This window comes from Hyla sarda, chromosome 3 (genome assembly GCF_029499605.1).
Source record: "Hyla sarda isolate aHylSar1 chromosome 3, aHylSar1.hap1, whole genome shotgun sequence".
NCBI classification, from domain to species: domain Eukaryota; kingdom Metazoa; phylum Chordata; class Amphibia; order Anura; family Hylidae; genus Hyla; species Hyla sarda.
In genome coordinates, this window is record NC_079191.1 from 414230265 (window position 1) to 414241388 (window position 11124).

The 11124-nt window shown below is 43.2% G+C and overlaps 1 long non-coding RNA gene across 1 annotated transcript in view; it reads left to right on the forward strand.

The window, feature by feature from the left end:
• LOC130363007 (uncharacterized) overlaps positions 1 to 7620 on the forward strand; it is a 45890-nt gene extending 38270 nt beyond the window's left edge. The window contains exon 3 of the long non-coding RNA XR_008891679.1: positions 5637 to 7620. This is a non-coding gene — a long non-coding RNA (uncharacterized LOC130363007). The remainder of the gene's footprint in view (positions 1 to 5636) is intronic.
• Positions 7621 to 11124: the final 3504 nt, after the last annotated feature.

Consider the following 11124-nt stretch of genomic DNA (forward strand, 5'->3'; position numbering starts at 1 on the left):
CAGAATGGAGTGAGCACAGAGGAGTGCTAGTCCTGCCCTCACTTACTGGACTTTGTCCCAGCCTGTGCTTTAACTGGGACAGAGATGATGTTGCAGCAGGACAGGATTATGATCTAAATAGTATGGGGACCCCTAGTGGTGAGATTTCTATAAAAAGGAAATACATTTTTTTAAGAAGTGTATTAAAAAGGTTAATACTTTGTCAAGATGTACAACATATAAAAAGTTTTTGTATCTGACAATGCCCATTTGATTAGTACAGCTTAGGAGTCAGGAAAATGTAAATTTGATCACCGTCCCTTGACTTCTATGACAGATCCCATTTAAATAAATGAGATCTGCCGGGACCCGTTAATGCCAGTTGTGTGTCAACCCGTTCAGGATCCAGTCAGCACGAAAAAAAACGAGATGAACAGAAACTAAAAGGGTCAGAGCACAACGGCAGTGTGAACCTAGGAAACTTAAAGTGTTCTAGCAAGTGTATGTAGAAATGTCTTCTGCCTATGTGTGGTGACATGGTGCGGAACACACCTGTCTACCGACCCTGTCAGGTGGATGTCACTTTAATGTGTCTGCTCTGGCCCCATTGCTCAGGTTTACATGTAGTATATTTTGTAATTTGTTATGCTGTGAATTCCATTGTTGAATACACCTATACGTCTCATTGTATTAGAAAGAGTCAATTTTGTATTATATACACATATATAAAATTACCATATCACTGTGCAGGAGGACCCAAAGAGAACCACTTACTTTGGCCAATCAAGGCCTCCTGCTCTGCTCCCCTCAGGTCTGTTTAGATGGGGAGGAGTTAGTCAGTTGTGAGGAAGAGAGAAGAATGGGTGGAAGTCAAGTCCAGACCTCTGCTGTGGGACCAGTTGCTGCAACCATCTTTGTTCCTATACGACATCACCTCCCTTCACTGCATCCCACTGACCAGATCGTCCATCACTCAAGTCTGTCCAGTCAAGTTCAGACACAAGTCCGCTGTGTGTAGAAGAGTCAAGTGAGCCGATGGGCCCCATTAGAAAAAGAAGAGGATACAAGCTCCAGTCCATACAAGTCTACCCTGACAGTAAGCCCTTTCACTGGATTCCACAAGTGAAGTTGCAGAGATAGTGATTGTCAGCTCTAAAGTCAAGTCAACCTAAGTCAGTCAAGTCCCAGTCAGCAAATCAGTCTGCCCAAGTCAAGTGCAGATCAGTCTAAATTTAATTCAAGTCAAGAAAGACCACAAGTCCTATAATGCCAAGCAGCAATTGTGGTTCTCTATCGCAACCTTCAGCGAATGTTGCACTAAAGTGAACTGTTCTTGTTTGTACTGGCAATTCCTTCAGTAAAGGTAACGTGGTTTCCCTAACCTGGCATTTGAGGTATTTCTTTATGTGGCGCTTATCCTTAATAGTGTGGTGGTTAACACTCCCGGCGTCACAAACTCTAGTCACGGACACAACACCCATAGTGTACGCAACATGCCACTCATTAGTCACCACAGATCTACTGTATGTGCAGAGATTTTTAGTTGTCTAGCTCACAAGTTCTCAAGTCCAAATTACTGAAACTACTGGATGAGGATCTTCACAGGGGGTTAAAGGGGTACTCCGGCTCCAAGACATCTTATACCCTATCTAAAGGATAGCGGATAAGATGTCTGATTGCGGGGGTCTCGCCACTGGGGACCCCTGCAATCTAGCATGCAGCACCCACCTGTAAGTACTGCCGGAAGCACTGGAGGCTCTCAGGCTTATGCCTCCCGAACCACGGGGATGGAGTATCGTGATGTCACGACTCTACCTGTGTGATATCATGCCCCGCCCCCTCAATGCAAGTCTATGGGAGGGGGCGTGACATCACGATACTCCGTCCCTGTGGTCGGGAGGCATAAGACTGAGAGCCTCCAGCGTTTTCGGCAGTACTTACAGGTGGGTGCTGCATGCTAGATTGCGGGGGTCCACAGCGACGGGACCCCCACGATCAGACATCTTATCCCCTATCCTTTGGATAGGGGATAAGATGTCTTGGGGCTGGAGTACCCCTTTAACTGTGGTGTAAGGATTCTACTTTACTTACTCTCTTTGTGGCAATTTGTGACACAACACTCAGAATGGCGAATCAAGGGAAGTCCCCCTGACTTGGCAGAAAGGCTGACACTGACCGGACTGTAGGACCGAAATAGATCAGTGAAAGGCAGAATGGTTCTTTCCTGAAAAAATACTCTTCTCTTGAAGGCTAAGACATTTCATCGACCCCCCTGAGGTATTTCAGAAGTTTGCGGGACTGTGCAGGATTTTGCTGTATGTTCTGAGACTGTATCCAGTGCAGCACTCATATAAAAATATACTTGTCTTTATTGTGATCATCACCGACAGTGACATTTATCAGGCGGAAGAACCTCTCTTAGGCTGGGTTCACACTACGTTTTTGCCATACTGTTTTCAATCCGTTTTTCTAAAGAAAACCGTATGGCAAAAAAACGGATGGAGCAGTATGGAAAAAAGTAAACCGTATGCATTTTTAAACAGTATACTGTTTTTAAAAGTGCATACAGTTCCGTCAGTTTTTATAGAAAAAAACCCCATAAGTTTTTGAAAATTTTGTCCATTTTTAATGGGAGGGGTCTTGGGTGGGGACTTTAGGATTCAAATGCGCATGTGCAAAGTAAAAACGTATACGTTTTTCCCGTATGGGACCGTATACATGTGTGTTTCCCATTGACGTCCATGTTAAAAAAAACGTATGCGGTTGCAGTACGGTTTTTAAAACGGAGTCAAAACCGTGGTTGACCACAATTTTGTCTCCGGTTTAAAAACCGTACTGCAACCGCATACGTTTTTTTTAACATGGACGTCAATGGGAAACGCACATGTATACGGTTCCATACGGGAAAAACGTATATGTTTTTACTTTGCACATGCGCATTTGAATCCTAAAGTCCCCACCCAAGACCCCTCCCATTAAAAATGGACAACATTTTCAAAAACTTATGGGTTTTTTTTCTTTAAAAACTGACGGAACTGTATGCACTTTTAAAAACAGTATACTGTTTAAAAACGCATACGGTTTACTTTTTTCCATAGTGTTCCATCCGTTTTTTTGCCATACGGTTTTCTTTAGAAAAACGGATTGAAAACAGTATGGCAAAAACGTAGTGTGAACCCAGCCTTAATCATACTAACTACTACTAATACTCCAGATCTGTACTCACTGTTCTGCTGGTGGAGTCACTGTGTACTTATCCTGTACTGATCCTGAATTATAGTGTCTACTATACTGCACAGCTGTACTCTTTATATTTCTGTTTGTTACTGAAAAAACTTTACAACCAGCAGCAACTTCAAAAAACCAAAATCAACTTTACAACTAAATGTTTAGCTAAGCTGTTCTTATTCAGAGGTACAGGTGTGATTTCACACATAAGATTACTGTACAGTGCTCGGTGGAAAGAATACCTTTATAAGGCTGGGTTCACATCGTGTTTTTCAACATACAGGAGCGCATACGGAAGGGGAGAGCTAAAAACTTGCGCTCCCGTATCCTGCTGTATGCGGTCCCGTATGTAATTCATTTCAATGAGCCGACCGGTGTGAACCGGTCAGCTAATTTTTCCCCGTATGCTGTTTTCTACCGGACCTAAAACCGTGGTTGACTACAGTTTTAGGTACAGTAGAAAACCGCATACGGGGAAAAATTAGCTGACTGGTTCACTCCGGTCGGCTCATTGAAATGAATTACATACGGGACCGCATACAGCAGGATACGGGAGCGCAAGTTTTTAGACCTCTTTTCGATAGTTACAGACATTTCAGAAGTTTTCAGTAGGGCTATCATTAGCATTGGGCCCCTTTAGTATCTGGCAGCATTTGTTAGCTCTGCTTGGAGAGTCATGCAGGTCAGAGGTCGCCAACCCAGTCCGCAAGGCCACCAACAATCCAGGATTTAAATTTTTCCCTGTTCTATTTCAATGGAAACAAAAAAAGTCAATATAGAAAAAAACAGCTCACCGCCATATGGAAACTTGTATAAGGAAAGACTTCAGATGTTTAAAGGAAGCATGGATTTGATGTCCAACCGCATACTTGGAGTGAACAATGCTTGACAAAAAAAGAACAGGATCCAGCTCCGAAAAAAAGAGAGTTAAAAGTCCAAAATTTAATTCACATGTTTAAAAAATAGGTGAAAACCAAAAATAGGGTAAAAGCATAGCAGAAACGCCAATGCGTTTTGAACCATATGGTTCTTAATCATATGGTTCTTAATGGCACATGATTAAGAACCATATGGTTCGAAACGCGTCGACGTATCTGCTATGCTTTTACACTATTTATGGTTTTCACCTATTTTTTTTAAACATGTGAATTAAATTTTGGACTTTTAACTCTTTTTTTGGGAGCTGGATCCTGTTCTTTTTTGTCAAGCGCTATTTCAATGGAGTTACTTGAAAAAACCCAGAATGTTGGTGGGCCTTAAGGACTAGGTCGAGGACCACTGATGAAGATGATCTAAAAAAATAACTTTTTAAACTTTCATAAATGGGACATTGCAGACAACGTAGTCACTATTACACATCTCACATCAGTCACACTATGTGCCCCTTCTATTGCAATTTGTTTGCCCTTGTGCTTCTGCCATGGTAACTTTAATATTTCACTACAGAGTAAACAGGAATTCATTAATTCATTTCCTGTGTGAATCATAAAGCCGGGGAGGTCAGAGTTCTTCTCAATCAGTCACATCACTGCTAAGAATGAGGCTGCAATAATCAGACATTTTCCATTCAGCTTACTCCTAGTGTGACCTGTCATCTCCGATCTCCCATGACACCGCACGCTGCTGCTTCGCATTGTTTTATGCTGTGTTGGAAAATGTCTATATTTAGTACATATAAAATCATAACTATATGTCTTAATTGCAGCCATTGCTTGGTGACGCGTCTCAGAGATGAGGACTTAGGAAAGGTGATGTCTTGTTTTCTGTGTACACCGGACTAAACCGAAATTGATCCAAAATTACATATCTTTATTTCATTTGGGGCTTTGTTTTTTTTCATACAAAAGTTTTAAATACCCTGCAAAAATATAAGGTTAAATGAAAACATCCTGGCTGCCTGCAGCCCCCTGTAGAGGGAGCTCAGGAGCTTGCTGCATAAAATGTATGCGTTCAATAATAAAATATGCAGCAGGCTCTCCTGAGCTCCCCCTAGTGTTGACACAGGCAACCATTTTTTTAAACTTTTGACATGTCATTATAACATGTTAGATGTTTGGATCAGTGGAGATACCCTCGCACTTGCTAAATATAAGGGCAGAAGTGCTCAGCTGTGTGCTGTGCCCCATTGTATCTGATCATCTCTCCATAGATAGCTAAGTGTGTAGTGTACAGAAACGCAGTCGTCTTTTCTGGATCCCAACTGTGGTTTCCAGAAATTGGGTACTCCCAGTGTGAAAAGGTAAAAAGAATTAGACTAGTAACTCCAACAAATACACAACAGAAACCAGAGATGATGGAGTGAATGATTGTAGTCAGGAATGTAGCAGAATATAATGACCATAGCTAGCTGTCCCTAATCTTATCCTAGATCTTCCACTGAACTCTAACCTGCCACATAAAAACTAACATTACTGTCCCTGTTCCTATAGGATCCCTGGTATTACTCTTCCTAGAAGAAACAACAGGAAAGCAGAAAATTGAGAAAAACAGCAGCAACTTCAAAATACCAAAATCAAGTTTACACAAAAAATAACTGAGAAGGACTTCTGGTTCCAGCGCTGGCATGTGAAGAGCGCAAAGTCGGAGCTCCTGCACCGTATTAGCCGCCACAAGGGATACTGACCTCCACATCCTGCAGCCAGAGGTCCAGGAGTGTGTCGGAAGGACCGGTATCTTTATTCTGCCGGCGGCAACAGTGATAGCATCTCGACAGTCCCTCTCTGCTTCCCCCTTAGGGCCGCCATCTTCTGCCTGTGCAAGGAGCGCCGCTGTTCAGTCACACAGCACTGAGGTACCAGATGGTGCAGACACTCATGGGAGACGGGGAGCGCTCTCTCAGTGACTGGCAGCCGCAATGCTTATGAGGGGCTACGGGTTAGCACACTACCACTCTGACCACACCACATAGAGGACCGGGAGTGCCTCCTGCACAACCTCTTCAAGTTCTGCCCCTACATCTATCTTCATAACTGCTTGAGTGGCAGATTGCAGCATTACCATACAGTACTCATAGGCACTGAGAGGGTCTGGGGTCCCTGCTTCATCTTCATCCACACTACTATTGGCAGTGACTTTTTCCTACTTCATGGACCGTTATCTCAGTAAAGGGCCCCAACTTGGGGACTCCCGAGCAACAACGCCCCCCTCCACTCCTGCTTCCAGCCTTTGGACTAACGTTCCTTTTATCCAAACGGATGCCCTTGCTTGACCATACAGAATTCCCGCAGGGTAGGTCCTCCCCATGGAACTGTGGATTTCAAAAGGGGTTAGGACGATGGGGCGAATTATTCACAGTGGTTATCGCAGATTGCTCACACCGGGGGAGATGAAACAGACATTTGACCTTCCCACGCTCTCTATGCCAACCAGGTTCATGCCTTCTGTTCCTATAGATTACGGGACCTATCGAAGGAAGCCCCATTTCACACTCTGGAAGAGGTTAGAGGCAGTGAGCCACAGAGATTATCAATATCCGATTTGTATGTAGCTTTCCGGGGCCGCTTTCTTAAATATGACTCCAAACGTGTTTTCCGTACATGGGAAAGGTGGACTGGGGACACCGACATTGCTGACAGTATACTACGTGGTTGGGAGGAAACATGTTAATGAGGTGGAAAGAGACATAATTCAAGGTTGCTCACACCGGTTTTAATATTTTGCCCTCTTCTTCTTTCACAGATAGGATCACTCACTGTCCTAAGTACAAAACCCCGCTCACTAACATGCATCATGGGGTCTGGGAGTGTCTCCACTCAGCGGATTACTGGCGTCTTTCCATGGTTTCTTTATGTTGTTTTAGTGGCACTTCGGTGTCTTTTCGCCAAATGGTTGGACCCCACTACTCCAAATTTGCCTGTGCGGATAGCCCAATTGAAGTTATTTCTAGCTGTAGACCGGTTAGATGCAGAGTGGCACTCTGACTCAGGCACAAAAGTTTTTTTTACAGAAATGGAGATCTTTAATTGTTACTCACTTTGACTCTCAGGGGATCGCCGAAATTGTCCGGCCTTTTAGATACACAGCCTGGTATGGAATCTCTGGGAGGTTCTTTAGGAGCGTTGTTTACCTGATACCTGATGCGCTATGACTACTCTCTATAGCTGCTTTTGGTTTTATTTTGATCCCCTGGGAGTCAGAGGAGCAGTTGTTGGGCTCGATTGCCGTTTCTGGGACAAGGAACGGCGCCCGTTTACCATGTATGGGGGACATGTGATGGTGTTATGGCTCCCGCTTGCCGTTAGACCCTACTATTTGCCTCGGACTGCCTTTTTACTGGTGGACACCAGCGTCGTTCCCTGGGACTTCATCTCCTTTTCTTTGAGGACATTATATGATTGTTATTAAGTCGAGGGGGGACTGTTGTACTGGGTATGCAATTTGTTCCTGGTCGGGATCTTTATTGCTCTCCTCGAGATCCTGTGGTTTCTACCTTTTTATTTCTACATTTTTTACATTTGAGCTGTTTTGTTTATTGTTTTATGAAAATGTGTTTAATAAAAATATATTTATAAAAATATAATGCACTGAACAACTAGGAAGAAGAAGAAAAGGAGGTATTGTAGAGATACCGTGTTTCCCCAAAAATAAGACAGTCTTATATTTATTTTTCCTCAAGAAGACACACTCTGGCCTATTTTCAGGGGATGTCTTATTTTTATTGAGTATGGTACAACAATACAGAGACCCACAGACTGTTGTTGGTTGGTGCTGGGTGAGAGAGACCCACAATGCTAAGTAAAATGGCAGCCACAGCTTTATTCTTCCCCGTGAGGACCCACAAAGCCGAATTTTCTGTTCCTCACTTCAATGAGGAGACTTTTAAGCTAGGTTCACACTGCTGAAGCTCTGGGCAGAAAATTTCCGCCCAGAGATTCCGAGTGCGGCCAGCGCCGACTGAATCAGTCTCCAATAGACTGCAATGTGTTCCACAAGTATTTCCGCCTGAAGAATGAGCAACGCCATTCTTCAGACAGAAATTTTCAAGCGGATTTTCCGTTCACTATACTATACATTTTAGTAAGCGTAATTTCTGCCTTCAATTTCAAAGCAGAATTGCAGGTGGAAATTCTGTAGTGTGAACCTAGCCTTACTTTCACCTTCTGTCTCACTCTATGCTGTGGCTGGCAGCACGAACAGAAGGACCAGGACCTGACAGGGGGAGCTGACCTTGTTGATGGGTCTGCCGGCACCTCTACAGTCACCTCCGGGATAGCAGCTTTCACAATGGGGCAGATGAGAAGGGCTTCCAGTCTTCTTTCCCGCTCCGCGCCGGTACCCTTAGTTACGCCTACCATTGTCTTATTTTTGGGGGTATGGCTTATAATATGCTAATGCTTAGAAATCCTGCTATAGCTTATATTATGGGTATTTTCAGGGAAAAAGGGATAGTAGATGTAAACTAACACTATAGTATTCACTATAATCCACACAGAACTACAAGAGCCGTGGATTTTTAAAGAGAGGCTAACCAATCAGAAACCCCACTCTAAACAATCCAAGTCTAGAAGTCAAGATTAGCTGATCCAGAACAGTAAATGAGCTGTGAAACAGTTACATAGTAATCCGCCCCCCCCCCCCCCCCCCAAAAAAAAAAAAAAAAAAAAAAAAACAATAAACTGATAGGCAAGACAAGACAGAATAGCAAAAAGATGGTAATAGTTTTCCACTGTATTGTTATAAAATTGCAAACATCGGAGCCTTCTGTTTTAAGTGTTTCTGACCTCTGACGTATAGAAGAAACATGATGTAAACAGCTTAAAGCTCAAAAAAAATTAACATGTTACTCAGTAACTAATCCTGAACATGAACATCTACAGTTTTTGCCTCTATCAACTATATCTACTATAAAAATCCTCTTTTCATTAGCTCACAATGTTAGAATTCCTCTCAGGGGAAGGGAGCATGTCCCTCCCTCATGGTGGTGGGAGGTGATTGGTGCATGGTGGGAGGGGGCGTGTCCCTCCTTGTGGTGGTGGGAGGTGATTGGTGCATGGTGGGGGGGGGTGTGTCCCTCCTTGTGGTGGTGGGAGGTGATTGGAGCACCTGCTCATGCAGCATTGTCCATGAGTCATCTCTTGTCCATGACTCGTGGACAAGCCTGATGCTGCTGCAAGACTGGTTATTGTCCCAGTAGGTATGGGGACCCCCAGTGGTAGGATTTTCAGGAGCATTTTTTAATTAAATATTGAATTTTTTTTTTAACAACAACAAGGTCTTTTATTTTTTATCAGTAACAACATAAAAAGTTTTTGGATCTGACATTGCCCATTTAGACTTGTCTATATTTGTCTAACCGCCAAATATTGATGGTTGATTTGAAATAAGAGTCCTATTTAGCATGTTTTACTATTTTATCCTATGTCTATACCAGGGGTGGTCAAACCTGCTCAACATACAAGCTACATTTAATAGACTTTCAGATGTTTGAGAGCCACAATACATGCATATGCATTAAAATGTAGAAATACATGTAGGTAGCAGTATTTATTCATATGGCTTATGCAACTGTGGTAGCCACGGGGTGTTAGTAGAAATACCTTTTCACGTTGTGATGCCAGGGCACTGTTATCCTATATACGGTCCGACGTTGGAGAAAGCTTCTCCTGGGCCAGACATGGGGCGTAAATGAACACACTGACGTCAGGTTGCGGATAACTGTCTTTACTGAGCTAGGTGCAGATGGTAATACACAGACAGCTGGCTTTAGGTGAGAGAATGCAGCATAACCACTTGGGAGCCCTGTTGCTTTGCTGGGACTTGTGGTGCTTTCACCAAACAGATTAATACTGACTTGAAGACGGTTATATGAATCCTGGTGGTACTGAAGCCTTCTCCGCTGGGGTATGAACTTCCACCACGTGAGTAATCCTTGCAGAATGACTAGCTTGAATATTTTGGGCCTTCCCTTGAGGCTTCTCCACACAACACACTTGAACCACACTGTTGCTCAGGAGCCACACTTCTGTGAACTAGGGCAACTCCTCCCCCCCACTGCACTATAAGGGTGAGAATTTAGGGGTTCTCATTGGAAGGCAGGGTCACATGAGGTTCTGTGCTCTCTCTTAAGGTTACAGTAACATAGAATAACATATATATATATATATATATATATATATATATATATATATATACAGCAATATAATTCATTTAGAAAAATATATTATTTTGCAATAAAGTGTGAACATAATTAATTTAACTAGAAGTCTCTAGTGGGCCCAACACCTTGTGCTGCCAAGCTGGCCGAAGCAGTCCAAAGCCACCGGACAGCTATTGCTGCTGGGACACCACACAACTTTATATACATAAATAATATAAATATTATTAGTTTCAATAAAAACTCCAAACATTCAACTTTATAAGAAAAACCAGTGCCCGTTCTCCTGCATCCAGTGCTGGCGCAGCGGGCAGCTAGTTTTCAAAGCAAGCGCTCACAAGAGGCAGAACATTACACTGTGCACTGGGGCCCGGAGCGAGCACTTGCTATGAAAACTAGCTGCCCGCAGTGCAGCACCGAAGAGGTTTGCTATGGGGGGTTTGCTCCTGCTCTGGACAGTTCCTGAAATGGACAGAGGTGTCAGCAGAGAGCACTGTGGTCAGACAGAAAAGAAATTCAAAAAGAAAAAAAACTTCCTGTGGATCATATAGCAGCTGATAAAGTACTGGAAGGAATAACATTTTTAAATAGAAGTCATTTACAAATCTGTATAACTTTCTGGCACCAGTTGATAAAAAAAAAAAAAAAAAATGTTTCCCTGGAGTACCCCTTTAAAATACATACAAAAGAAACCATACAACCCACCCACACAATTCTAAATCACACCATTTTTTCCAGTTCCAAATCTCCTCTTCCCCGCCTCATACAGCTGTATGACCCCACCCTCCATGCGTCCCCCATATAGCAGTAGACCCCTACCTCCA